Source organism: Cloeon dipterum, chromosome 2 (assembly GCF_949628265.1).
Source record: "Cloeon dipterum chromosome 2, ieCloDipt1.1, whole genome shotgun sequence".
Lineage (NCBI taxonomy): Eukaryota > Metazoa > Arthropoda > Insecta > Ephemeroptera > Baetidae > Cloeon > Cloeon dipterum.
Genome location: NC_088787.1, coordinates 20079237 through 20107205, shown reverse-complemented (window position 1 = coordinate 20107205; position 27969 = coordinate 20079237). Strand labels below are relative to the sequence as shown.

The 27969-nt window shown below is 35.8% G+C and overlaps 1 protein-coding gene across 1 annotated transcript in view; it reads left to right on the top strand.

Annotated features, from left to right (window-relative positions):
- Positions 1–1541: 1541 nt before the first annotated feature.
- Positions 1542–27969, top strand: part of LOC135935320 (uncharacterized) — a 122985-nt gene continuing 96557 nt past the window's right edge. Inside the window, exons 1-2 of the mRNA XM_065477565.1 lie at positions 1542–1796; positions 27145–27192. The gene's annotated coding sequence lies outside the window, so the exon portion shown is untranslated. The remainder of the gene's footprint in view (positions 1797–27144; positions 27193–27969) is intronic.

Below are 27969 nucleotides of genomic sequence, written 5' to 3'. Positions count from 1 at the left end.
CAAATGACGGTTTAAAGATTAAATCCCCAAAAGAGCATTTTTGCTCGTTCAAAAACCTAAGAATTGTGTTAAATCCAAAATTAACCTAGCACTGTAAACTTTTTAGAGAAGTGGCTGCCAACGTGCCAACGTTAGAGTGCTTTTCAAACGGCGAGGACACTCTCCCTACTTGAAATCTTGTTTAATTTCCCAAAAAGTGTCATTATTTACTGATGGATGGTTCATAGATTTTGACGAGTGGAATTGCATGCAACAAAGGAATACGGTCAAGCGCTTTAACGTCTGGAGAAAATTGGCAAATTTTCACTCTTTTGGTTATTGTGGAAAAGTTGTTCAAACTGCTTATTTTCAATTGTTGCACTTTACAAACCCACTTTCTATTAGCTGAAAAAATGGAAGACTGGAATATAGAAAACTATGACATGTATCCCTTTTTGGGAATATTTGCCTCGTTTTGATCTCTATATTCTCTTCGTCAAATCATTGTGACCAACTTTCGTCCTAGCCTTTATTTTGCTAAAACTCGCTTGGATATTGAAGAAATTATAGAGTAAAAATATTTGCAAGAAGAAAATTGCTTGAAGGCTTTTCTCGCCCTCAAAATTTATAAATGGTAATTTCGATTTTTTTCGTTTCTTTTTTTGTATAATATTCAAATTTATATCGAGCACAAATGAACTGAGGCTTATTTTACATAAATTTAATTCTGAAACAGCCTGCACGGGAAAAAGTGGCCGGCGCTCACTTATATAGGACTATAATTTAACATTTTTTAGGAATTGAATCAATGCAAGACAGCCAGCAATAATTGCTGCTCAAGTGTTGAAGCCCAAAATCAATAGTTCGCCTAATTGACTGATGTGCAACACATTTATTATTTCAAACTGAAATCAAAATTGACAAACGTTGAGGAAGAGATGTAGAGGTGTTATCAGGTGTGTTGTGTATGAATACAAGAACAGCTTTGATATCGAAATAACGTTTACAGTACATGATTTGCGCGAAATAACATAATTACTCCATGATATTGTAAGTTAAGATAAAAGACTAAAAATTTATACAATAAAAAATAAAATAATAATAAACCCAACTGCTCCTGCAAAAATATTATATGATTATGAACTTCAATAAAACAATTTTAAAATTAATTTAAAACAAAATAAAATAATCGAACTGTTTAAAAATAAAAATATTTAAAATGAAAATGTAATAATAAAATTAAAAAGAGTTAATTTTAATAGCTAATGTTTGCGGCAGTTTCTTTTGACTAGATATTTCTTTTGTGTGTTGGCCAATTGAGAAAGGCTGGATCGCATCTCGCGGCCGCTGCAAAATGCAAAGGTGGGGTGTCGTCGTCGGAGCACATACGTGAGTAAGTGAACCTACATGAAATATAATTGAAGCGGCCAGGGGTTATGCGAGAGAGAGAGAGGCAGAGCGTAATACATGCAGCAAGCGGCATTCGGAATAAGCGAGAAGAGGAGCGGAGGGGAGGGCATGAGTGGGTTTGCTTTCGTACTTGTACTCGTCTTGCATGGGCCGGCGAATAGCCTTTGCATTAGTTGCAACTGCATCTCGCAGAGTGCACCGCCGCACGCAGCCTTATTTCTTTCATTGTTGCCGCCGCCGCATTGTTGGGCCCGCACCATTGTTGTTATTTTGTTTTGTTTCGCGTCTGCAAATGTGTGACTGACTCTCGCCGCCGTCCAGGACTGTGCGTGCGGACGCTGCTTTTTCGCGCGCCGCTAGAGACTTTCTTTCTTCCTCTGTGCTCCATGCCCAGCCTCCCACGCCAGGTAGGCACCCTTTTTTTTCTCTCTCTGACATCATTTCGGTTGATTAATTCGCGCTGCCCGCTCGCCGCGGCCGGCGTCTGCATGATAATTATTTTTAAAAATAAGTGCGCCAGTCTGGGTGCAGATGCAGAGGTTGTGTTGTGTGTGCATGCACAAGAGACCTACTTTTTTGAGTTATTTTCGTAAATTCTGTTTGTACGTGTGCGCCTGTTTGGAAGTCGCACCACCGCGCAGTTTTATTTGATGTGCCACGTTTTTGCCATTTTTATATTTATTTTACAACCGAAAAGTCACGCATGCGCCACGATACAGTGTCCTTTATTCCAGCCTCTCGTTATTGCAACTAGTTAAAATAGATTTATTAGTGTCATTTCAAATTTTTATCAGTTAAAATTGGATATAAAATTAATTTAAATCTTTTGTGAAGGTACATACTTTATATTTTAATTTGAAAATACATCATATTCGTCAAATTATTTTTACCATTATAACCTTATTCGTTTTAGATAATCAATTTCTAGGGAAATCAGCTGCAAAGTTTGCTTGCTAATCAAGCGGTGAGCATTGCTTCCTTATTATAATTATAACGATTTATTTCGCCAAGAAACTTAGCGTTTGATAAAGAGATGAATCAACAAGATGAATCAAAATCAAGCAAAAATTAATTGGCAAGCCGTTTTCGAGAAATTCCGCAAATTCTAAAATTAAAATAGTTTTCAGATCTGTTTTGATTATAATTTTAACTTGTGTCAATACTTATTGAAGTGTAAATTAATCATTCAAATATATTAAAAGCAAAAATTGAGCAACCGAGTTACCACAATACTGCACTGAGCCGAAATTAAACATAAATTAGTTTTAATTTAGGTCGATTTTCAAAGCTAATAAATTATTACATTAAATTTTTTTCTAAATTTGATGTTGAACTATCCTCAACGTTTCCTCAAACAAAAGGAAAAGAAATTTTGAATATTTCACAGCAAGATTTTAAAATTTAAGCACATATTTAATTGACGAGAAGGCAAAACTATTTTTTATTAGATCGATCGTATTCCTTTGATGAATTAAAATATATTAGAAATTCAATATCACTCCTCATGATTGTTAAATATTCTATTTTAAACTAGATTTTATCAATAATCAATAGTGTAGAACAGAAATAATCACCGAGGATTAATCCGGTTTAATAAACTGTACGCATTGATCGCTTTTAATTTTATTTATGGATTATTTATTTTAATTATCACACAACCCGGTCAGGCTCGATCGACTCTTGTAATTGAACTTCTAAGAAATGCGATTAACAAGAATTGTGTGCGTGTAATAATTATTACACTGCGCTTGATGCTTTAATTAGTGCCAGTACGATGCAAGATTTCATTTTGAACAAAAAAGCTGTTGATTTTTTTTGTGTGTGCCAAAACCTATTTCATGCTTCACCTATCCCACTTTTTGCACCTTTTATGCAAACGTGTCAGCTATCCTGTATAATTAACAAGCGAAGAAACCCCTTCGCCTCGCCAAAATATTACATATTTGCCATTGTTCGCTCGGCGAGTGAAAAATGGGATCGGAGGGCCATTGTTGCAGCTCTCTCGTCATTATTTCTCCCCTTTTTCTTGCGCAGTAATGATTTTGGCGCTGCACACACGATATTGCGCGCTCAATTTCATGCATCCAAGCAGAGAAAAATGCATTTGCCTCGGATTTATGTGTAATAATGCCGAGCCGCTTGTCATTACCGATGCGATTATTGTGATTTTTACACACACACACACACAACACACACACGCTGCATGATGCACAATGTAATTTCGAGTAAAAAATGCCGTGTGTAATTTATTTTTTCCCCGCGCTAACCGCGAGTGGAGAAAAATAACTGCAGAAATCGCGTTGCACATCCTGGCGCGGTGATGGAAACGATCGAGCGAGCGAGGAAAAGATTGGCCAGAGAGACGCTGAGAGCAAATACTCCTCTCTGTGACCATTGCGCAGTTTCATAGGAAAAGGTTATTCGGAGCCGAGTTAGTGAGTGTAACTGTAAAAAGCACCGGAAATTATGAATTATTTTCATTCGACGCCTCTCAGCTCGAGAGAATTGCGCCGCGCACCATTAGCTGCGATTTATTGTGTCGAGCAATTTTAAATTTCAATTCCATTGCAAATGAGTCAATTTCTACCTTCTAATTTTTTTGCTGCCCCCAGCTTACTCCTTTATTGTTAATAAAATGCAACAAGTTCAGGTTTAAATCACGCCATATGTTATTAAAGTTAATTTATCAAGATTTTTTAGGGAAAGAAAACTAAGGATTTTTAGTTTGTGTATGATTAATTTTGTATCTTTAAATACTTTCCAATTATGTAAATTATTAGACGATTTTTTTAATTCAACAATTTTTGTGAGTGAGCACTAAAGGAAATAAGTTATAAATACTATTTAACTTGAGAATAATTTTAGAGCCAATTTTAGAAATAATTTAAAAATGAAATAAAAATGTCGAAATTACTTTATATCTCCTGGAAAGAAATATAAATTATACATTTTTTTTATCAAGTTTTAAATTTGCAATGGCATCGACACTATATATTAATCAAAATTTAAACTTTTAAGAGAAACATCATTAAATCACAAATTTTGAAACCTTCCCTCATGAGCTACATAATTTGAGCTTTTGCACAGAGTTTTTTAACTGATTTGGACAATGGTTGCACTTTTTGGTGGTTTTATACGATTTAATTGCGGTTCAAATGACTTCAAATTGCAAGAATCATATTCACTTGATGGGCCCTGGAAGCAGTGATACGTTTGATAAAAAGGTGATCATATACAACTTCAAGCCTCATTTTACCGGGATGATTAGCATTTATCCGAGAGATATACTGCTTGAAGCGAGATATACACTACTTAAAGCGATGGTCCTACTAAAACTTGTGATGTTTCGTGAGAAACAATAATTTCCCTTACAAGCCACATGATTAGATCCCGTTGAGCAAAATCGAAAACGGACACCAAAGAATAGCATTTTAATATGAATTTTGTAATTGTTTTGTCAAGAGACGAATATTTGAGCCCTTACTGTTCAATCAACCTTTATGATTTTCTCTTTAAAAATAATATACATCAAATCCTTTTCTACGTACTTGGCAAAAACACTAATTAAATACTAGAACTGTTTAAAAGTTTAAATTCAATTTTAAACGCTTGCAAAAACTATAAAAGTGTCATAAATGAAAAAAATAGTGGAAAATGCATTTTTCTTGATATTTCAGTGCGTGCTATGACAGTTTTAAGTTTTAAAAAACATGCAATTTTTGGCATCTTGCTCTGGCAGAGTCTGCATTTATCTCTGGAACTGCTAGCTCTTCGTCTTTTGTTCTAAAATTCTCTTTCAGCGAGAGCAAAAAGTATGAAAAATCATCTTTTATTCTGCGCGCTGCTTTGTTCTCGGCTGGCGAAAAAAGGACAAGTTTTTAGACGAGTGCTCAAAGGACGCGCAGAGAGAGAAAGAGAAGAAAATGTGTTGCGCTCGCTACATCCATTCGTAAAAACGCCATCTCGAGTCATCTGCCTTTTGTTTCGAATAATATTTTCTGCTTCCTCAGCCACTTGACAACGTTATTATTGCATTGGCGCGCGCCCGTCCGTCCATCCGCCCGCCCGCCTGCCGAGAGAAAGAGCGACGAGACGTGTGCTGCTGCAAAAATGGCTCTTTCCAACAAAGAGCGAATTTTATCTCGGTGCATAAAAAGTAGTCATATCGCACGTCAGCCGCGGGAGGAAAATGCCCATCAAAAAATTAAGAGAGGCGTGAAAAGCAGCGTCTTGAGGCACCCATGCAAAAGACGCCAGATAAAAATGTCCTCGCCCGCCTGACGCGCAACGAGTAAATTCGTCAAGCGGCATTTTGTTAATTCGGGCCAACGGCTCCGTGTTTTTAGCCGGGTTCTCAGTCGAGGACGGTGTCACCTTTCACGCCGGCCAGGTGAAGCATCTACCCTGACCTCGTCCCGATCAAATCATATGCCTATTACTTCCAGAGAGGAAAACTGACACACACCCGTAATCTTCGAAGGAGCTTTTTTGCTAGATATAGAATAAAAGTTTTTCATTTTGAATCCAATTGTTATTAAAAATTGACTCATTTTCTCCCCTTCAGAAAAAATATGACTAATTCGGACGGTTTTAGTTAATTTTGCAACAAAAAGAACATTAAATGTTTTTTTAGCCAATTGAAACGATAAATAAGAACCATTTTTTCTACAGATTTTTAATAACACTTATAAATTCACACATTCAGAAAGGTTTGCAATTCAATTGACGTTATTTTCAAGTTATAGAGATTAATTTTTATTATGAAAATTCGTGTTCAAGGAAATCATGTGACCTAATCTACTGCGTCATTCTTCACACGAAAAACGTAGATTTTTCAAACGATTACAAAAATTACAAGCACAAAAGACTCAATAAAGTGCAACCGCGAGAAAGAGTTCACAGTCACTTCATATATATTTGTTTTTCACTTCCCTGGAAATTGCACAGAGTCGAAACCTCATTTTCTGCCGCTTTCCGAGAACACAGCGGCGCTGCAATTTGCCGTTCAACAAAATGCAGCCACTTTTTTGCCAAATTCGCAGGAAGTGGCTCTTATTCATTGTGGGAACACACAGCATTTTTCGCCAGTTCTGATGGCGCCAACGGCAATAATAGAGTAAAAATGCGCAAACAGCTCCCAGCGGCGGCTGCAGTGGCGGCGTCGGAGCCAAGTTGGCACGCCAGAAAAGGCAATTGGTTGACATGCATCATTTCACATTTCTAATGAATCTTGGACCGGGCCGAAGAAAAACGCTAGCTGCCGCGCCGGGGGGAGGAAATGATTTTCTTTCTTTCTTCTCGCGCTTCCAATCTCAGCCCGCGCCGCTGGAAAAATCAAATCTAACCAAAGCAGCAGCTAGCGACACTTTTTATCCCTCTCCACCGTGCACGCGAAGAAATGAAACGAAGGAGGAGAAAAAGATTCGCCACGACTGCTATGCTTTTTTGTCCCCTCGCGATCAATCAAAAAATTTGAAAGCTGTAACGAGAGCGTCTCTCCTGCGCGCAGATTGAAAAAGCTGCTTATATTGCAATTGCTTTCCGACCAAATTGGTTACGAGCACTTTTCTTGTCAGTGCTGCATACAAATAAACATTGATTTTGACGTGCAAAAAATACGAAAATTGTTTTTATTTGAAGAATAACTACCTTTAGCAAGCAATGGAATTATTTTCAATCTGTTTGGGGAAGGGATTTAAAAAAACAAAATTTAACACCAAAATTGATACAGTAAAGACTGATTGAACATAGTCCCTAGCAGTAAAAGAGTAATCGATAAATAGTAGATTTATTAAAACTGTCGATTATTTCAGTCCTTTTATCTTAGCAAAATTGATTTTGATGAAGATAGTCGGTTTCTAAACATGCAACAAATAATATGTTTTGACAACGATAATGAATAAAAAATTTGCATATTTCTATTCCACTGAAAACGGAAAATAATATCCATTTTAGTTAACTGCTGGAAAATTGACTATTTTTTAAATAATAAATAAATTAAATTAATTTTTTTCTAAAAAAAAGCAATTTAAATTTTTAAAAACACCTTTATCGGATTTTCTGTCAGCAGAGAACTTTCGGAGATAGCATTTGCGAAAAATTTGAAATGGAGCTCTTTGAGAAATTAAAAATAGAGAGTGGCACGTGCCACAAAGCGCGGTAATATCTCAAATTTGACCATCTTACTGAGATTTTCAGGTGAAATCCTAGTTGCATTATCTATTTACTGATTTTGCAGCAATAACCGAATTTCAAATTGCACCAGTATGCTTAAAAATCCATATTTGGGCCTATTTTATGGTTCAAATGATCACAGTCAAATTAAAATTTAGCCTTTTACTCTTGCTTGAATGTTAAAAATACTCAATATTTTATAAAATAAAAAATATTCATGTCAGTTCAAAAACTCCTAAAAACGAAGCTAACTGTTGGTGAATTGGTCTGCAATCACTGCTTCTTTCACTGATGGAAGATTGGCAGCCGGGCTGATTGTCGGAATAATAATTTTCAATTAAGTGTCGGCGCAGCTGAGAGAGAGAGAGAGCCCCGGCCATCACTCTCCTCTCTCCAGCCAGAGTTTTATATATAAATTTTGATAGTAAATCTTATCGTGATGAAGGAGCCGGAGACAATTAATTTTTAATTGAATGTGGCCAGTTGGCGAGGGCGACACTGCCGGCTGCTCTCGTCGTCGTCTCTCTCGCTTAATTCTTTATTTCTGGCGGAGGAGCTCTTTCGCCGACGCCTCCTTCGCCGGCAACGCTCCGTCGTTTTTATACAAAAATAATGAAATAAAACTGCGCGCAGTTGAGTGGCGGAGAAAATTAATTTAAGAGAGCTGGCTGCGTGATGAGGCCCTCGACGCCTTGCGCCCGCCACGTAATATATACATATAAAATGGTTTTTCATTTCTTCTTCAGCAGCCGGAGCCAGGCCGGGCTTTTTCCGCCAGAGTGCGGCGTGTGAAGTGCGGTGACACCTCGAGAAATTCACGCCTTTTCGCGCAATTACTCCCTTTGAACAAGATGCGCACTTTTCGATTACAACACAAAATTTTTCCTTCATTTTCCGTGAGAATTGTGAGAATGCAGAGGCTAGTTTAGAGAGGTGTGAGTTTTTGATGGTTTTAAATGGCATGGGACCGTCAAATGTGCAAAATCACACAATTTTAAACAATTGAAACTTTATTTAGAATTGCATCAAGCTGTCACTATCATTGAAGAGCTTTTAAAGCTGTCTAAAAGCTCCTCATTTGGCTGAAATATCGTGTTTGGTACGTGAATGAACATTTTCCCCATTTTCAGAAATAATTTTTAAAACTTCACAGGCTTAAAATAATTTTTTCTGTAAGTATAATATATAGATATAAATTGAACCGTGGTTAAAACTTGAAATGCACGTTAGTGATTATATTTTTATATCTTTTAGTTTATTTCAGAGTCTGACACTCCTCCAAGCCCATATATGTAACCTTGAATTAGAATTAAAATAAGATTTAAAAAAAAACTAAAAATAAAAACAAACACATGGCAAAATAAGCCATCCTATTCCTTATTTGCGTGTTATTCTAATATTGAGTGCCAATAATTTTTACTACTGATAATTTTGTTTTTTAAAGAAATCCCCCAATTTTTTTTTTTAAATATCTTTGAATCTACATCCATTCATTTCCTCAAAAATCTAGTTCGACTGTTATTTCAACTCGCTCGTCAGAATTTTTGCCTCCGTCAAAACTTTTGATCAGAATTAATCAAGAAGAAAAATTCTGCCTTCTGCTTTTGTGGGCCGAGCTGAACCCACCTCCCTGCTTTTATTATTTTTTGCCACCAACTTATTCTTCTCTTTCAATCATTGCTCGATTCGACGGGCATTCAAGCGAGAAGGGAAGAATATTACACATAAAAGTTAGTTTAAAGGCAGGGGGTTGAACGTCTTCCTTTTTTGTTATATTGACGCGCGCGTGGGAGAAGGGATTGCAGAAATGGAGAGATTTTTCTCTTACCATTGTTGGCACTGCAATTTTTTAAAGCAATCATTAATTTTCATTTTTCCTCTTCCACTCGAGGAGTAATTATAAAAGTTGGACGGCGAGGGGAGAGCCGAGAGAGAAAGGGCGCGCGCGTTTATTAAGATAATATTTCTCTTCTTAAATAATTAAAATGGGCAAAAAATGGAGAGAATGGCTGGGCCGTGCGGCGGAGAGAGGTGCCTGCTAATCTCTGCTGTTGCGGGCTAATTTAATTAATATATACCGCACGATTTTTCTGCCACGCTTTCTTTTGTCCTCTGCTTGTGCTGCGAGGGTTGCCAGCTAATGTGCAAACTTTGTCTCCGCGTGAGCGGTAATAGAGGAGAAAAATGGGCGGCTCGTGCAGAGTTTCCTGGCCGCGGCATCTGCGACCTGCTCTGCTCTCGGCAGGAAAAAGATTTGCTTTAAAAATGCATACACTAGAATTCGTCCCATGGGAGATGAAACAAATTTTGTTGTAATCCCAGCAGAAAAATTGTTTTAGAGGGCAGCGTTTCGGGAAGCTGAAAAAATACGCTTCGTTTATACACTGTTGTAACCAAAAAGTGTACAATCAAGCATATTATTCACGTTAACATGTAAAATATTTTATTGTATTTAATTTTTTACATTATTTTACAAACCTAAAAAATATAATTTGAAAGTATTATTGTTACAGTTTTTGTTAAATCTCTTTGCGTTTTTATTTTGTGAAAAATTTAATTTATGGATTTATCTTTTTAAAGATCTGATATTATTCAATTTAAAAATTAAAAAGTACCGAACTAGTTCATCGGTTAATAATAAAATCTAAATTAGATGGTATAATAATATAGCCTGAGAAACTATCATCTTCTGATAATTCTTAACCAATGTCTTTACAGAAGTTAATATCATCCAACACATTCTCTGTATGACCTTAACAAAACAAGACCATACAAAATAAGTTTTTAATATGACATTACCTAGAATCAAATGGATCCTATTTCCATGAAATAAACGTCTCAACACCTTCGCATTAATCGAATCAAAAGTCACATTTCTACGAACGCAAAAACTGCGTGCTAAACGTGCGCTGGCGGATACGACAAAAGCGTCTGTTTGAATTTCGCCTTGTCTTCTCCTCGCCGAGAAGCGCAAGAGGGCTGGACCACCGAGCAAGATGTGCACAAAGTGGAATATTATTATGCTGCGAGAGAGATGCAAGTACCGAGAGAGTTTTTTTTATCAAGGTCATCAGCCTCAAGATCCCACCGCTAAATATTGCATCACCGCGCGCGACGGAGGGCAATTATGTGAAATAAAAAATCACACACGCAACTCTATAGAACCTGCAGAGGGAACTTATTCGAAGCGTAATTACCTATACAAATTAAAAGCGGCCGTATATATCACGGAGATTGGAACTAACGCAAAGTGATTGAAAAATAAAATGCACTTTTACGGCAAATTTTTAAGGAAGTGATTTCTAGATAAACAATTTAACTAAATAAACTAAATAATATTATTATGATTGCGCTGGTTAAAATTTTAATATCTGAATCCAAAAGACTCTTTTAAATTTTTAATTTATCATTAAAGAAATTTTTAGGGTCAGACATTTAAGTCCTGCTATATCAGTCAGATTATCGCAGTTGTCACAAAACAATGAACGTGTGCATAATATACTCTTCTACCTACACAAAATAGTATGTTTGAAAGAATATACCCTGATATCTCGTTCCTGAGCACCCTGAAGGATTCCAAAAAATGGTCGAGTTGCAAATACACTGATAGCTCTTGACTTCGCCGTTCCAACTGTGTACATATCTTGCAGATCGAAACAATTCATAGAGTCCACCAGGCGTCGTTTGAGTGGCTACAAATGCGGATTTAATATTATCGATCACTTAAGGGCGACCTTAACGTCAGGGTTCGGTTTCTTGCCTGTCCTGATGGTCTTATCTGACTTCAGGAATGACCACCAGCATGTTCCAAAGGTAAAAACCAACCGATCGTGCAATTTTGATTAAATCTCTATTCTGCTGAACTAAAATTGTAATATTTTTGCTCTTCGAACATGAAAAATAAAATAACTAAGATTTATCAAATTAACAACAAAATGTTCTATGTTTGAAAGTTGTAGGCAATTTATAGGCATCTTTTGGCACAAAACTTTATGTTCTAGCATCGAGATATTCTTTGTGAACCACAAAAGACATGTTTCAACCCCGATTTTACAGAAAACTGCATGAAATTTTTCCAATAAACTTGCTTGTTTCAATATCTATTTAGCAATACCAAATACCACGATGGTGCTCAAACAAAAATACAAATAATTGCAGACCATAATGAATTGATCGCGGAAACACCTAAATCTCAAACTATGATATTGAAAAAATATAGAATAAATTCAATCTTTCAAGCTATATTGAACCAGAAATTTTCGTTTTTCAAAATTAGTTTTCATTTGCTCTTAGTTCTGCTGTAGTGGAGGATTCAAGTGCAGTTGTCTGGTTGAAAAAGCCACCGAGAAGTGCAGGCGAGTGCAGTAAAAATGCAGCAGGCGGTCTGTTAATAGTGACATTGGCGTAGGACGATTTAATATTAATCTCGGTGTCTCTAGACTGGATCTTTCGTCTGCTGCTGCTGTCTCGAATCGAATTTACGAGAGCGGCTCTTGAATCTTGATAGCATTCACGCCCGTTTGGACAAACACTCGCTCGCTCGCTTTGGTGAAACAACACAAAACGCGGCGGCAGGCACGCATCTGCGTGCGCGGAACAAAGGCTGGACCCGCAGCAAAAAATCTCGGGCCCGATTTTTTGCCCTCGCGCCGGCCACACTGAACAGCTCTTGACCTTTCTTGCCGATCAAAGGGTTCTTTTGTTTCTTCATACATCACCTGGCCCGCCGCTCGCCGGCTGCCCTCTCTGATAATCTGACACCCCATTATGCATAAACACAAACGAGCGCGTACTTTTTAAAAACTGTCCCTTGTTTTTGCTGCATTCATGAGTGCATTTGCCCGGCTTCTTTTGCTGCGCTGCCCTCGGAACAAATTTATAATGACCTCTGGCTGCGCCGGCCGAACGCGTCCCGTGCGTGTGGAAGAGGAAGTTGTTGCACGCAGTTTGCGGCCGGTCTAATTGAGCGCAAAGACAAGCAGCCAGACTGGGAACTTCAATATGGGATGATTTAAAAAAGTGCGAATAGGTCGAAGAGAAATATGATAAAGATGACGAGTTTTTCCTAAGTTTAATTTAAACGGAGGTTTTTTTTAATCCCTTTCTGTCAGGAACAGGAAGAAAAAAGCACCCACTAAAGCAACACAGTTTTCAATAAAATTATTAATTTTACTTTGGTCGTGATTGAGTATAAATTCTTGTAAATAAATTTAACTTTACCAGAGTGGTGCATTGTGCAAAATTAATACAGCCTCAAATCACTGTGAGACATGGAAAATTTGTTCAAAACATTTTAAATAATATCAGAACAGTTTACGCTTTTAACACGCACATGCAGGACATTCATGAGACTCTATACCTAATTTTGAGTTATATTAACGATGGGTGGCTCTGCATAATTTTGAATCGGAAAATAGTAAAATTCCTGCATCGTTGAATAATTGTTTCTGATGAAGCCTGAGGGGCCGAGCCGAAACCGTGCGCAGTGTGCTGTCTGCTTCAAGGGTGTGCGATATAATTTTAACTGTAGTTGAGAGGTGTCTTTGAATCAACTCTTAAAGAGCTGGCAAGTTTATAATTCACTTGAGTTTTAGTAAGGCCACCTTAGCTTTGTTTTCAGTTTGCCATTGAAGTGCCCTTTCTCGCTCTTTTATCTTTGACGTGCTATTTTAAGTTAATGAATATATTGTATATTTTTGAGAGTGAGATTTTAAGTTCTAACAAAGCCACATTCTCTTCTAAAAGAATGTAATCATATGTTGGCTCATTTCGGCTTTGACCTCCCGGTTAGAGTTTTAAAACGCTGTTTGCCAGAAATACTGCCCTTGTGGCACCCTATTTTTCCAATTTGATAAATTGTTTTTAACATGAATGTATTTTTCAATAAACAGCAAGTTAATTATAATATGAAAAAAGAAATGTTAGTTCTATTGGATTCCTCGAGGCTTATTTAGTTGGTATTGAAAAATCTAATTATTGTAACATTAATTTACTCTAAAAAATTGCCAACGTTTATATAATTTTAAAATGTTTCCAACCCTTCTGTGAGTCGAATGCAAAAATTAAAAAAATGAGATTTCTTACTTAAATTGATCATGTTTGGTCAGCATATACTTTTTATTTGAATTAAATTAATTAAACCCGGAAATTTTGAGCAGCCGCAATTAGTTACAAAAAATCATAGATATATATTAATATTTTATATTTATTGTATGTAGTGATCAGTGATCATGCAAGAATAAACAACAGTTAATAGGTTCTACAAAACCAGCGCAGATTTTAAAACTTTCAGTCATTTATTAAAATTTGGATTTTTTTTAAACTCACCGAAACATTGAATTAAGAAAAATAAATCCAACGTTCAATTGTACTAATTTATTTTATCATTTAAGTAGCAATTTATCGAAAATGCAATGATCCGGAAAGAGAGTCCAGAGGTGGCAAATGAAGCCGCACTCACCTTTTCTCAATTAATACACCACTGAAAATAAATTGAAGGTTTCTGCAGATAAATTTAATTTATTAGACCCATAATTTTATTGATTAAAAAACCTTTAACTTTATCTCAAGCATTTCGTTATAATAAATCAATTTGTAATTGACTGTTAATTGTACACCGATGGTGTCCAATAAAATGAATAATGAAAAAAATTCTCAAAATTCTGAAATCTTAATTTTACCCATTATTTTGAAGATTTGTTTTATTAACAGTACAAAAACACAAAAGCTTCGGTTAGGCTTATTTTTAATTGTTAGGATGCCATTGACAAAGCTATAGCATTTAATTATGAATTTCTTTCACTCTATCTTAAACCACAAAATAAAAATGTATCACAAATCATTTTCACCGCATACAAATTTTTAATAAAAAGGGACGCTTTTGGTATGATTACAATTTTTAATTAAATGTCATATTAACAAGCAGCAACAATGGCGTGGATTTTTCCCCAAAAAGGCAGGGATCACGAGATAAACGCGCATTTGGCTTTATCCGCGCGCACGTCACGTGTTCATTTATCTGGCGGCAGGCAGAAAGGGCTCGGCACACGAACACGTTTTCAATTTTTAGCTGATTAGCCGGCGCCGCACGTCTATAAATAACCGCGCAGCGAGCGCGACGGGCACATTATTCATAAACACATCCGATTTTTTCCCGCGTCCGCGCGCCACCGAGCCCGCTTTTTGCGCCGCGACGGGCCAATCACCTGCGTGCGCACAGAAAAAATGCCGAATCCTAATTTGTTTTGTGCGCGAAACAATGCGCGCGTCCGTGCGGCGAGCGGCCGCGTCGTTGCCCGGCCGATTCGCACCTCGCCACTCCGCGCGCGTGTTTTCATCTCTTTTTCGCCTTTTTTCACACTCGCACGACGCACATGCGTCCGCCGCGTGTGCGTGCTCCGCTTTTTCAATGCACTTTCTTTTCTTTGCAACGCGCTTTTCCGCCCCTCTCGCCGAACGTTACCTGCTGCTCCACGTGGGAAACGCAACTGATCGAATGATTGTGCGATTCGCGAAAGGTGCTGCCAAAGCGCACAAACGGAATTTTCGCACTGCTTTGCAACAGCAAAATATTGTACTGTGCTGAAATTAATCGCACGGTCAGAATGACTTAGTTTTTCTTTGTTAATAAAAGATTAACCATGTAGAACAAAAAGATAAATATTCCATATTGACTGTAGTATTTTAAATTGAACGATGTCTGTCTTAAAATGTGGCAAATAGCAATCCTAAAAAACGCGAATAAAGCTTGAGCATAATTTGATTAGAAAGAAATTCAATGCAGGAAATAATAAAATATTAGAGCTTATGTATAATGGCTCTGCCCTGCGCGGAGTTTTCTGTGGATGGTATAAGTATGGATGGTATCAGTGAAATTTTGAGAGTAACAAAAATTAAAGTGTGTATCATACACGTTTTTGTACTGTGCAGCGGCTGTTCCGGGCCTGGAATTAGTACCAAACAAATTAATTGAATATCGCACATTGATAAATTAGTTGCAGAAAATCCTAATAAATGGACCTTTGGAAACATCTGAATGCTTTTAAAGTATGAAGGAAAAATGAGTGACAAAATGATGAGCCAAAACTTTAAGTTTAATATTAATAATTTTTAAATACTTAATTCCATTCGGTCCAATAAAATATACTTCCTTGCATACTAGATCAGAGGAAATCTTTTATTGAATTTCCTTAGCACAAAATCTCATTAGTCGGGGTTTTCCCAAGACATTACGTGTTTGCTCTACTTCATTTCAAAATAAAAATGTACCTGCCATCAATTCATAACTATTATTTTTTAAGTGCCAGCGTTTATTTCTAATTTTTTTATAATGACAAATAAATTTTAGAATGCTCATACTCAATACAAAAAATGTAATGAGATTATTCTGCGTCAGCCTTTCTATTCTTATATTTAAAGAAACAATAAATCAGTATTTAAGCCTTCTACGTAGCTTTTACTTTTATATTTTAAATCAACATTAAGAAATTACTAAGTTAAATTTTATCAATGAGGCTATTAATAAAATATGTATTAAATAAATTCTACTATTTTAATATATAATCTTGTGTTTATAATAAAATCATAATTTCTCTTTACAATAATTCCATCTGAAAGTAAATAATATAAATGCAAACTGTTGGCCACACAACTTAAAAAATATAAATTACTGATCAAAATTAACCTCATACTCTATCTGGCGATAGTTGAATTGTTATGACCGTTAATCTAGGTGTGAGATTTTGATGACAACCTCAAACTCTTTCGGAACTAATTGAAAAAAAGAAATAAGTTCTGTAATCATCGTCAAGACTTAAAATCGATTTAAACCTGACCGATTCCTCTAGAACGCGTTAATCTCAAAAATTGATAGCATTATACAAAAGAATTAAAAAGCTCGTAATATTGCAATTCAATCACCCTTTTTTAATTCATGCATCCAACGTTAACTGTTGATCGAAACAAAACAGTAAAAGATTTACGCATTTCTATTTTCTGATTAAATCAACAAAATAAACCAAAATAAATATTGACACAAAAAATCAGACCGCGTACACTTTGATTGGATGATAATTCAAAACTTTTTCATGAAAATTGACGTTTGATAGTGCGGCTTGGGCAATTTGGCAGCATTGAAGCTCGCGCCCATAATAACTCTATCTGACATGATCTCCTTTCTCGAAGCCGCTAATTTTCGTTCACGCGGCGAGTGTGCAAAATAAGTTTAATATAAAAGTCGGCTGCCGAGCGAGCAGAAAAGACGCGCCGAGTGCCTCGAATTATCGCACGGCAACACAATGCAAACAGTTTTCGCCACATTTTTTGCTCCCCTGCTTTTATCCTCTCATTTTGCGCTTGAGATTTTTTCGCGAATCACACTCTCGGCGTACAATGGGCGAAAAAGCGGCTGCAGAAAGATATGAGCCCGTCAAGAGTCTCGTTGGCGAATTCGTTCCCAGCAAGTGGCTTTTTTCTCTATCCACCGCGTCTCTCTCTCTCTCAATGTGTAGCGCCTGCATGCCTCAAAATTGATATCGAACAATAAACAGGCAGCGTGGCAAAGAGTGCTGTGACCTTTGCTTAGCACTTGCGATTCCACGTGAAAAATGGCACAAAGGCAGAACCAAGACCGTCTGAAAATCAGGCCGCATCGGACTCTATATTGCAGGAATATTTTTAAATTATCAGAAACGGACATATTATTTGGAATATTGGCTCTCCTTTGCCAACCAATTTTTACCGCTGTGAATGATTTTTTAAATTAATAAGCCAACAATCAAGAACATTTTGCATTGTTGCCTAATAGAAAGTAGTAGTTCGTTGATACATATTATTGTTTCTGAAATTTAGCAACATTTTTTATCTAAAAAAATTGCAATAATTATTAATTTCAAGACCAAGGGACAGTCAATTTTCAGATTTCTCTATTTGTTCGAAAAAAATTTAAAAATTTAAAACGGAACTTTTACAAAAGTCAATACAAGCACTTTAATAAATTGGTAATCAGCAAGAAATACACTATATAATGCAACAAAAAATTGAATACTAGCTTGCCACAGGCAATCAATCTTGAAGATTATTGAATACATTTTTTAAATATTTATCACAAATGTATTTGTAGTTTCTTGCAAATTTACACAATAACAATTTTCATTGCAAATAAGCTTAAAATTTATCAATTTAAAAATGGTTAAATATTTTCCTTCATTGCACCCAAAATTATTCGACGTCATCAATGAGAACAGAAATGCTGTCGTTCAAAAAAGCAATGGCACAGATTCGCAAAACGTGCCCGTCTGTGAGGCAGTCTCGAGACGGAATTGTGAAATAACGCGGCCGAGGCGCAGGAGAAGGAATAGAAAAAGGAGCATCGCGAGAAAGAAACATTTTTCTGCGAACAATCGGGCGCAAGGCGCAAAAAAGTGCATACGCGCGGCTCGAGCAGGGCGCACGGTGTCGCCTCAACAATGCAGCCGGCAAAAATGGTTTGTTGTGCTGGAATTCTCCGTATACAGTGGTGGCAATCAGTTCCACTTTAACGTCCAATTTCACGGACCAAGCAGGCGAAGAAGAAATTTTTCGAGCCAGTCGCGATGATAGATGAGCCGAAAGTGAGAGAGAGAGAGAAAGAGAGGGCGAAGGAAGAGCTCTCTCTGGCTTAATGAAGACAATTTCTGGCCGAATATTGCGCCCGCCGCCGTCGCCACGAGAAAATGAAAGCCTCTCTGTCAAATGGAATTATAAAAGTCGCGCGCGCGTGTGGTGCAGCAGCAGCGTTTTGCCAATTGGTCCTAATAATGGCCTGGATGCTGCTCGCTGGCGCCTTATTGATGCCGCCCGCCCAACGCCAGAATGGAAAATGAAATCTTTTTCTGCACGCCGCGAGAAGAAGAAGAGTTGCCAAGATTCGCCCGCTTTTTTAATGACAATGCCCTCCGCTTTGTCTCCGTCCTTCGCTGCCTTTTATGGAGTGAATTGATGGTGGCAGATTTTTGGCTATGCATCCCAATGACATTTCTTTCTCTCGGTCTCCGTCGCCGCCACCACCACCACCGAATAAAGCCTTTTGACAGCCTCTCTCTCTCCGCTCTCTAAGCTCTCTTTCTCCTCCGCGATTGAAAGGAATGGAAATTCAATTTTGGCACGCCCGAAAATTCAAAGGAGCACTTTTACTTTGTACAATTGAGCTTTGTTCCCCATTTCTTTGGATTTTGCTTACTCTGTATCACATGTCTACTGTAACATGTCGGACTAAAGAAAATTCTAAACTTCTAAAAATTCTGATTAAATGGATAATTGATAACCATTGCAAGAAACTAATGACAAAAGGGATTCTTAATTATTAAATCAATAGATCGAAGGTTTTAGCAAGAGCAATGGATATGAAGCAACTTCAATCATATTTATGATCACTTTTTGGTGTAACATTTTCGTAGGAAAAAATATAATAACAACTATTATCTATTTTGTATCATTAAAACGAGAATGGAGCAAGAAACTTATATTTTATAATATGCCATTTTTTATCAAATTTGTAGAAAAAGGGTTTTGAAATAATTTTAAATACATAATGAATTAGGTTTTTGATGACACGTGGAAGAGGTAAATTATCTGGATGATTTCCTAATTAGAGACAAAAAGTAAACTTACACATTAATTATATGTATACTTTGTTTTCTAGCCTTTTAAATTTTCCAAATAGTAAGGTGTCAATCACCTAAAGAGAGAAACGTCTTCCTTGCTTCACTTCTTCCTTATTTCGGTCTTGTGAGTCTCATAACGTTTGTTGCAGAGTTTTATCCTCTCTTCTTGTTAAAAATATTTACAACTAGCAAAAATCTTTTAATGTTTAAAATTATAAACTGTTGGGCACAGAGCTTGTGCTCAAGTGTTATGCTCAAAGTGTTATCCCTACATGACAATAGCTCAATAGCTTTTTAAAAAATGTTAAAAGAAAATCAATGCAGCTTCCTCGGTGTGTTTTATAGCGAGTTGTTTGTTTACTGTAAATTTACAGAAATGTCCTGCTAAAAATGTGCCTGTTATCAATTGATAACTATTATTTTTTAGGTGTCAGTGTTTATTTCTAATTTGCAATTATGACAATTAATTTTTAGAATAATCACACCTCACACTCACTCAATACAAAAAATGTAATGAGATTATTCTGCGCCAGCCTTTCTAGTATTATTCTTATATTTAAAGAAAAAATAAATCAGTATTAAGGCCCTCAAGAACATTATTATGATCGTTTCAAACAAAAATTAACTCAAAATAAATGGATCATTTTTTACGATAGTATTCCGTTGAAATATTTAGTACATTTTTACGTAGTTCTATTATTACGTTAAAAATAAAAAATAATAAATTATCAACTTAAATTTTTGTTAAATAAAATATAAACTAAAAAAATACGTTTTTAATATTTTATTACTTTTAATTTTTTTTATAAAAACAGTTATTTCTCTACAATAATGTAATCTGGAAGTAAATAAAAAAATGCAAACTGTTGAATAGCTACAGAACTTTAAAAAATATAAATCATATGGTGTTAACTTTTACATTATTGCGAATATTTGTAGCGACAACTTCTCATTTTGTTTCAATTATTGATATGTGTGTGTGCGTGTAAAAGAAATCAATTCAGCTTTCTCGGTGTGTAGCGAATTGTTTGTGTACTGTAAATTAAATTTACAGAAATGCCCTGCTCAAAAATATGGAAAATTAAGCAGCTCGACATATACGCATCAAGGAAGCTGCATTTAATTGCTCTGGAAAATTATGCTAACCTTGCGTGCTTCTACCTTAATTGTAATCTGTCAAGAAGCTCGTTCAAAGTTGTGAGAGAATACTATTTTGAGTTTATTTCACTCTATTTATATATTTTTGTTCAATCTTAATTCACGTTAAAATTTAAATCAAAGTAAAAGTCATTTGCTTGATAGCAAAAAATCATAATGCAGCTACTATAGGAGAAAGAGAAAATGCTTAAACAGGCTCTATGCAAAATTATTTTAAAGTATCTGCTGAGTGCAAATAATATATTTTTCCGTGTGGTTTTTATTAGCTTGTACATTTTTAAACTTTATATTTATACAGTTTTAATAATGTTATGAAAATATAATAGAAGCAACATTTATATATATATATAAATTAAATTATTTGCTATTTGTACGTTAACAATTTTTGAAAATTCAAGAATCTTTTTATCTATATAAACTTTCACCTTAACAATATTATTTTGATTAAATGGTTACTTCTTCAGTGGTAAATTTTTTATGTACCATATTGCTAAAAGAGTATAAATGACAAAAATAAATCTTTCCCAGTCTAAAAAACTTGTTGGTGAGCCGTGTGATTCATTTCCCATAAGACTGTTTGTCCAGAAATCGATTTCGAAAGCCAATCGCTCTGTCTCCGATGGACCGAAGAAAAAAAAAGTAATGAAAAATGTGCGGTGGAAAAAATGCGGCACAGTTAATTGTTGTTTACTTTATGGCAGGAACTACTCCGGTGCAGAAGCAAATGAATAAAAAATGAAAGAGGCGATTGTGCTTCGAGTTCTGAGAAAGGCGAACAGCCGATAATGAAAAATCTGCCTTCTCCTTTTTCCTCTTCTCCTGCGCCGAACAATGGGCTCAGATAATATTGGTGCGGAATCGTCCCACTTGACAGGTGCTCCGTGTAAACCTGCTTAGCACCCGCCAGAATCTTTCAAAACAGTAATTCAATTCCAATGAAAAGATTCAATTTGTCTTGAGACCAATTGGCACATCTTTCGAGAGACAAAAACAGTTACAAAACGATTAAATGAAGAGCAAAATTTAGTTTTTACATTTTTTTGTATTATTATTTTTTTAATTGCCAGAATAAACACATTTTAGGAAGACAAATAAACAATGAAAATTAATCTGGAGTTTTTATTACAATGCCAAAAGCGGAATGCTATGAAGTCGGCCTCGTGGTGGTTTCACAGTGTCTGAGAGACAGCCACAAATTCGAATACTTTACGTTGGCCAGTGGGATAATAAAAGAAAATGAAGCTAAGTACCTCGCATTACGACTGTTGGCTGCTTGGTGCACAGAGAGGGATCATATTTTAAAGGTCGGCTCTAGACGGAGCAGAGAGAGATAGTAAGTAATCCGCCACTTTTTACTCGTGTAATGCGATAAAGACGGCGGGCGAAAACAACATCTGCACAATGCTCTCTCAGCGCAGCAACGGCAACTTTCGTCTGTTTTTACATTCTGCAATTAAGTGCTGCGGGAGCGAAGGGCTCCACGGCAAAATAATAATTTCAAGAAGGCGGTTATACTAAAAAGAGGACTCTCTCATTTGTCTTTGTAATTAACGCGAAACAACACTCATTTCTCCACAGGTCTGCGTTAGATCTCAGCGGTGTTCCTTGACGATTGATAAATTGGAATTAGAGCTTCAGATAAGTATGGAATTTTGAACTCTACAAAACTTAGTCCTATATAATTGTATTAACTCAACACAATTTGTGACTGCCACTCATATCAAATCTAATTTAAATTATTTATTACCGTACTCGTAAATTTTATTTCAAATTTAGCTCTGACCAAAGGTGAAAATTAATAGGTATTAAGTATAATTAATAATTTCACCATACATAAAATTCATTAAGATCTAGAGAATAGAAGCAGACCTAATCTAAGTTTTCTTTATATTCATTTTATAGCATTCGCTTCTTGCTGTCTTCTCCAATTCATTTTGCAAATTGGGAAAGAAAAGATGATTGGTCATTTGGTAATATCCTCAGTGCTTGAAGCTGTCAACAGATAGCGTTACCATCTATTTGAAGTTTTAGGTCTCATTTGCTGTAATATCAGATTCGATCCTGCTGCTATGCATTCTGGGCATTCTAATATTTCTATTGATGTGCTGAGAGCCAAAATTTTTTACAGCTAATCGAATTATAGAAGCAACACTAATAAAGATTTTTTCCGAAAAATATTTATCATATTTATTAACGTTCCTTCTGTCATTGGCGGTTTCAATCTCTGATGTGTCCACGCCTGTTGGACACACAGCAGCTAAGGATTTAATCTAAAAGAGGCTGAATTACAAAATAAAATAAAAAACGGGTTCGAGAAAAAAAAACTGTTTGAGTGTCTGACTTTCAATTATTTGCTAAAAAAAGGAACTTTCATATACAATTGGATGTATGTAATTCGGTACAATTATTGTGATGAGTTATATGCATGCCAAAGGTCAAATAAAGATATTATTATTATTATCAGTCTCATAAGCACACTTTGTAATAGTTAAAAAAAGGAAATCAGTGCTACTTTATAATGAGTCGTGCAAAATTGATGTAGTTTTCCAAATTTCCAAGAAGATTTAGCCAAGTGATTATCGGATTAAATTGTTAGAATTCTATTTAGCCTAATCTTGACTCAAATTTTTTTATTTAAGATTTATAATACAAGCTATAGTGATAAAGATGTAAAATTACCCTTTTCCCCAATTAAACTATGAAAGTTGCAGAAATTAAATAAATTAAAAAAACTGTTCCATGAAGATGTTCAAATAATCTATTAACTTTATTTTTAAGTCAAAAGCCCTCCCAAGTGAGAAGACAAATAATTTGTTTTTACGTTTAAAAACCCTCCATACCTTTTGTTGAAAATTTTAGTTTTGCACCACATTGTTGACATTTTCTGCCCAGTCAAAAATTATCAATTTTATTATTTTAGAGGTGATGTGCTCGGTTTTCAAAATTAAAATATAGCCAAATTGCGTATGAAAAACGAGCAAATAAATCGCCAGCCAGGAATTGCCAGCGGGGCAGAATATAAAACATGGGCCTGGTGAAAACAAATGAATCAAAGAGCGAGGAAAAAGTGCAGGCCATTGAAAATATAATGCAAACAGATAGGCCTGACGCAAATAACGCGCACCTCTGGCAGAATTCGCAGAGTCGGGGAGGCAGCCATCAATTCGCGCTATGATTTAGGGCTGCGGCTGGGCTGGACGTCGGCGGCGGCGGCGGCCGTGAAAAATTGTCGGGCGCCGAAAATTGGCGAACACGGGCGTCACGCGGATGATTTAAAAGTGGGTGTGGATCATGGCGGCTCGCATGAATATTATGCATTTTTCCGCAACAATGCTGTGTTGGTTCGGCTAGGCCGTGCGCGCGAGTCGTCATGGTTACGTGACGCCGTGACTCCACCCTGCCCGGCTGGACCAGACCCGCCCTTGACGGACAGGTTGCATAGCCGCACCGGCCAGCCCCCAAAGCTCGCAAACACACACACATGCATCAGCGCGAAAAGCCTTATTTTTCCTTCCACTATGCAGCCTCCGCGCTTGTTCCTTCGAAACTTTTGTGTGTTTGTTTGTTCGGCCTGTTTGATGTGTGTGCTGCGTGACGGTGCCAAGTGACAGCCCAGTTGCCGCTGCTCTGATTACAAAAGAGCGATTGATTGTCCGCGATCTGCGTTTTTCTCCACGTGAGAGAGGGTGCTTGCTCTCTGGCTCTGATTTCATGCTGGTACTCAGATTGCCAGAGGCTGCGTTTGCCACCACAGGAATGGCCCTCTAAAACTACCTATAATCCATCATAGAGCAACAACGAAGTGATTAATTATAGCCAATTTTGGACCCTCAATAAAGTATTTTGTAATGTTCAAATTAAAGGTGGATTTTTAAAATCAACAACAGTTTGAGAAACTCTATAATATTGGCATTTGAGGAATCTCTTCTGCAAATGGTTTATTTTAACAGAAAGAGAGAGAGAGAGAGAGAGAGAGAATAAATGAAAGAAAGAGAAGTATAATATTGAATAAAATTATGTTTATCAAAATCATTTAACATTATCACAAGCTTCTAGTTATAAGAAACAAAAGTGTAATTAATAAGTCATACGCCGATGGTGTCCAATAAATCAATAATAATAATCAAATTATGTTAAAATTCTAGTTTTACCGTTTAGGAAATATATGTGCTTATTATTTCACCACAGTGTTGTTATAAAAATTGTAATATATTCTTGTAAAATTGAAACAGTGAAAAAATAAAAAAAAATAAAAAATTCTGCAGAGAGAGAGAGAGAGAGAGAGAGAGAGAGAGAGAGAGAGAGAGAGAGAGAGAGAGAGAGAAAGTGCAATATCGTTTTTTATTAATTTGTTTGAAATGTAGTTAGTTTCTTATTATTTATTTTCGGAATTATTTAAATTCTACCGTACGTAAAGTAGAAAGATTATTTTTTACTCTCTATATATCAAGAAATCTTACTTTCTTATTAAAAATCTAATAAAGATTATATAAATAATACAATTTTGCAGTATCAATTATGTTTAAAAAAATATTAATTTGGTTAAAGAGCAACAGAGAAAATTACATTTTTACCCTCGTTCTGCTAAACAAAATTATAAAAAAATATATTAATCAAACATTACACTGTAGGAAAAGGATGATTGTAATTTTCAGCCAAGCTGTTTTTATTTTGTTTAAAAATTGATCTATAATTTTTTCAAATCATGTTTTACGATTTTTTTTTATTTCTTTATTGTTTATTTTTGGATGTAAACTCAAATAAATTCAATGTACCATTCAATTTCGACTCCCCAGAGAAAATAATAAGGCAGCATTTCTCTAGTTATTAAGAATCAGCCACGAAATTCTTTTGCATTGAAAAGGAAGGCAACGTCAAATGATGCGTTGAACCTTCTTGGCAGGCTACATAGCACGACATAATAAAGAATTTGCCTTGGCTATTTATGAACTCTGGTGAATTGAGCAAAAAAGTGCAGTTGCCAAACCGCAAAACCGGATGAGAAGCATCTGACTCTCTCGCGAGGTGGGAAGAAGTAAAGTGTGAACGAGCAAAACGAGGCCATATATTAACGGCGCTGCTCCTTGCCTTATATATACAAACGCACGCGTGTATAATAAGCAGGAATTAAATGAAGACTAATTGCCCATTACGCTAACAAGTTTCGCGCTCCTCTAATTTTACAATGCAGTTATGATATTTCTGGTCCAGGCCACGCCGCCTGATGAGTCTGTGCAGATGCCCAACACGGAAAAGTAAATCTGCCTCGGGTTGAAATACAAATTGCTGCAACTTTCAAACATATTAAGTAATTTCTTAAACCAACTCATTGAAAATTGGCTTGGGTTTGTTTGTGTGTATGAGAAACAATTAACAATTGCTCAATGCAACCGCCTGAAATAATGAAAGCTAATATAAGAAATTCGTCATAATCTTACGCTAATTTAAAATAAATTATTTGGGAGGAATCACCGTTATTATTGGTGATTGTTGAGGAACGATCATGAAGAGGTTTTGGTATAGCAGATGATGTAAAGAATGCAACCTTCAAAATAGCAGTACGAATTATATTCCAACATAGTATCTGCATGGGACTAAGGGTAATATTTAGAATTATTTTTCTCTAACTTATAAAAATCAATAAAAAACATTTAAAATATCAATATATTTACAATTCAGATTAAAAAATGCAATATTTTTAAAGGAATTTCTTAATTTGATTTAAATTGTTTGTAGCAAGGTGAAGAAAATTATAATTTATATAGTGTGCTATTTAAACAAAGAAATAACTTATTATTTATTTTAAATTTTTGAAAATTGTTTGTTTACATGCTTAATTTGAGAAAATCAGACACAATCAATAATGGTAATTGTTCAATTTGAAACTTAAGTTACGGCCTTTTTGTTTTTTTTTCGTTCTAGAAACGAAATGATATATGGACACTGCCGGAGTCAAAATGCAATTTGCCTGCTCTCTCGGACGGTGCGCGTATTCGATATTATTATGACAAGCCAGAGCACCAGTTTTACCTGCAGGTGGATATTATTCCGAGAGTTAGTCATGAAAAGAGGTCTGCAATTACGATGTTATCGCTTGGTGCATGCAATTATTTGTGTACTCTGCGATAAGATATTGGCCGCATTTGTGCTGTGTGCATCTTGCACGGCAGTCACTCATTCGGGCAGATCTTGTGTTTGCGAGCATTGCACCATGCAAACACACCTATTTCACCCATTTGCACAGAGTAAAACTCTATTAGCGCGGACAGAGGAAAATATAATAATCAGAAGAAGAAGTTTCACAATATTTTTATGGCGTTGTGCTGCATTTTATTTGTTTTTTGCCGCCGCAATTGCGATTGTGTCGTGTTTGCAGCCGAGAGTGCGCCTTGTTTGATGGGAAATATTTGACTTTCCACTGCAATGCTTTTAATGGAAAAATACCCGCGGTCGAAACGTAGAAAGAGGACTGCGTAAATTCTGAACAATATATTAATGAGCACTTCATCAGTTTGCTCCTCTTTTACAATATCAGAAGCTGCTGAAAGAAGAATAATTTTTGGCTTTGTCAGGTTCAAAAGATTTTCTGGTTTAAATCAGAAGTCTAAAAGACTTATAAAATGAAACACGAGCATTTTAAGATTTGCTTTGTTTAAAATGTTAGGTGACAGAAGCAAAAATATTATTATATTTCAGTTGAAAATAAAAATGTAGCTTCCTTGTATATAATACATAGCTCCATTGTTAATTTTTTACTAAAATTTTCTGCTTAATTTTTCAGCTGCTGGTTGCAGCTTCAACTCCTGTCTGAGGGCTCGGTCTTTGCAACGTAAGAAATATTCTAATTTACAAATTATTGACTTATTTATATTGCCGATCATAATGTAATATACAATAAAATTATTTGTTTTTTCCGGGGCCGGAGTTAATTTTAATTTTAATCTTAATTTGATTTATCTTCTTGGGTTTAGATCAGAAAATCAAAGTAATAATGAATTAAATTTGAAATATAATGATAAAAAATCGTCATATTTAATTCAAAATAACGTATTCGCATATAATTTTCGCGATATATAGTGGTTAGTCAATTACAATCCAAATTCATACTTATCGACAAACAACTTTCTATTTTTCATCTTGACGACATTTTTCAAATTGGTATATCTTCAGCATCGTGTTTAGATCCATCAGCTTCAGACATCCAAATTCTCAAATTTGAGGTCTCAATCCGAAACAAAATTGTAGTAGATTCTCAGGAGCAATATATACAGCAGGCTGGTCGGGTACCAAAATTTTGATGATTGACAATCATTTAAATTCTCTTTTATTTGTAAACAATGCGAAGCGGTATTCGTGGCCAAGCCAATTTCACGAGACGCGCCCACTCTCGACAAGTTAACCTGGCTAAGCACAAGTTCGTACTGACTTACAATAACTATCTATTTCACGAAGACAATCACAAATAATATTTGTTGTGCCAAACTAAAATCAAGCCAAAAATGCAAAATATTTTGACCATTTTATAGTAACATTCAAGACTTTTTCGAGACATTTAGTCTTTGGAGCAAGTCTCAACTGCCTCATGAATAGGACGTACACTTGATGA